The 2,410-nt window shown below is 63.5% G+C and overlaps 1 protein-coding gene across 1 annotated transcript in view; it reads left to right on the top strand.

Annotated features, from left to right (window-relative positions):
- The first annotated feature begins 771 nt into the window (after positions 1-771).
- The window catches only part of ERAS (ES cell expressed Ras), a 3,364-nt gene continuing 1,725 nt past the window's right edge, over positions 772-2,410 (top strand). The window contains exon 1 of the mRNA XM_011991405.1: positions 772-802. The gene's annotated coding sequence lies outside the window, so the exon portion shown is untranslated. The remainder of the gene's footprint in view (positions 803-2,410) is intronic.

Here is a 2,410-nt window from a genome sequence, read left to right as displayed (position 1 = left end):
ACCTGGCTAATTTTTGTATTTTTAGTAGAGATGGGGTTTCGCCATGTTGGGCAGGCTGGTCTCGAACTCCTGACCTCATGATCCACCCACCTCGGCCTCCCAAAGTGCTGGGATTACAGGTGTGAGCCACCACTCCCGGGCCAGGGGCTGCCCTGTTTTAAGAGCCCTCTGGATGCCCCACCTCTGCTGCCCTCTCATTGATCAGGGCTGTGCATGTGGTTGCCATAGCTGCAAGGGAGCCTGGGAAATGTGTAGCTTGACAGGCAGCCGCCTCTGATCAGGGGCTTTCTTCCCTGACAGAATGACCTCTCCTCTGTCACTCTCCACTTTTCTCCAGAGCTACCAAAAAACGGAGCTGAGGCAGCACGGGCTCTGTGGCCTCAAAGAGCTTCCCACAAAACGGTTCCCAAAGTCAGGCCATCCTGGTCAAAATCTGACCCCCAACTCTCCCACACACACACCCCACCAATAGGAAAGCAAGGGAGAGGCGCTGTAGGGGACACACAAGGAGGTTTGGCTGCCGTCCGCGCACCCCTAGAGGCCGCTGTGGCACCCACGTACCTGTGCGCAAGCCACCTGGGGGCACGACCCCGTGCTCCCCCGGGGCAATGGTAGGGGCAGGGGCGGGGCAGTGGCAGGGGCAGGGGCGCGGCGCAGGGGGGTGGGCGGCCTGAGGAGCAGAGGGAGGGCGGCTGCGCATGTCCACTCCCCCACTCACCGCCGGGGGGCCCCGGGGAGCAAGCGTAGCCCCCTGCCAGGCCTGTCAGAGCGTCCCAGCGCGCCTGCCTCCCCACGGACACAGGTGAGCGAGGCACCCGTGCCCCCGGCCCCGCCAGGCCTGGGGGTATCCCCGCGCCGGCTTTAGGGGACCCTCCCCCAAGCGCCAAGCCTTCTCCCGGGCGAGCGGTCCCTCACCCGGCCTGCCGGGAGGGGTGTTGGCGCTGGGCTGGAAGAGGGGCCGCCTCACCCGGAGTCGGAGTGGGTCTTGACAGGATGCCTGGGCGACACTGCTCACACGGAGTCCGAAGTGCAGCCCTGGTTTCGGGGACCCCTCCGTACTCCGAGCTTTGCACCTCACCCGGCCTCGTCCGGGAAAGCGCGACCTGGCGAGGCTGCCCTGACCCCAGATCCCGGCTCCTCAGTGCGCCGGCCTCGGTGAGCTGGACGAAGCCCCCCAACCTGGTCCCGGCGGCTCTGAGCGCGCAGCCACCGCCAGGAGCCCAGGGGACCCACCGGGGGCTCCGCGCCACTTGAGAGGACCAAGCCCCCCATCCCCGGCGCCTCCCGCGGGCTGAGACCCCGGGCCAGTGCCCTTGGCACGTGCCTCTGCGCCTCGTGGCTCCTCCCCGGAGTGGGGCCGTGAGGACCGGGGCCGCGGCCTCCCTGCGCGTCGAGGGAACTGGGCGAGTGTGGCCCGGTCCCGCCAGGCAGCTGGGGTGGGAGCTGCGCTCGGCCACTCGGCCAGTCCCCGGGCTCCCCTTCCTCACCGTCGGCGCCCCCAGACTCCAGCCGCTTGGACTCCGACTTAAGAGGCAGCCTCGACCCCGCCTCTGCCTTCTGACCCATCCCTAAAGATGGCCGGGAACCCCTACAGGACCCCCAGAAGCCGACCTCTCCCTCCACGTGCGCCACCGCCTCGCCCCTCCCCGCAGTCCTCCAGGTCTTCTTCCTGTCCCCAACGGTCTGGGACCCCCAAGCTCCATCCTCCGCTTCCTGCTCTCTTCATCCCGCCCCCGCTCCTTCTGGGCCAGCGCCTCCAGTGACTATTCCCAGGGATCCCTCAGAGCTGAGGACGCCGAGGCCACATCCCCATTTGGGACCTTGCCCCGACCCCGACCTCCGGATCTCCAACTCCACCAAACCTCGAAGCCACCATCTGCCCCCAAACTGTCGCTGCTCCAGGCTTTCGGAGGGGAGTCGTGGCAACAGCCATTAGGATGCACTAAGCGGGGCACTTCCTGAGCCCAAGGACACCGAGGGGCATTCACTGAGTGAATGGGGATGTGCTGCTAATAACTAACACTAATTGACCACCTGCCGTGTGCCCATCCTCTTCGAACATGCAACTTCCTTGTTCCTTATCTTGTTATTGTCTCTTTCTCTCTGCCAGAATCTAATCCTCACAAGGGCAGGGACTGGGGTCTGTTTTGTTAACTGCCACACTACAATGCCTGGCACGAAGGAAGATTCTTGAATTAATGAATGGAGATTAAATTATAATTTAAAAGCCTGGCACGAACTAAGCACCTTCTGCATGCTTATCACCTGCTACTGACATATAGTTCGCTTTTTTTTTTTTTTTTGAGATGAAGTTTTGCTCTTGTCCCCCAGGCTGGAGTGCAGTGGTGAGATCTCACCTCACTGCAAGCTCCGCCTCCCGGGTTCACGCCATTCTCCTGCCTCACCCTCC

Source organism: Mandrillus leucophaeus, unplaced genomic scaffold, assembly GCF_000951045.1.
Source record: "Mandrillus leucophaeus isolate KB7577 unplaced genomic scaffold, Mleu.le_1.0 Scaffold395, whole genome shotgun sequence".
NCBI lineage: Eukaryota > Metazoa > Chordata > Mammalia > Primates > Cercopithecidae > Mandrillus > Mandrillus leucophaeus.
Note: the sequence above shows the minus strand (reverse complement) of the source record. Positions and strands in the feature narration are given on the sequence as shown.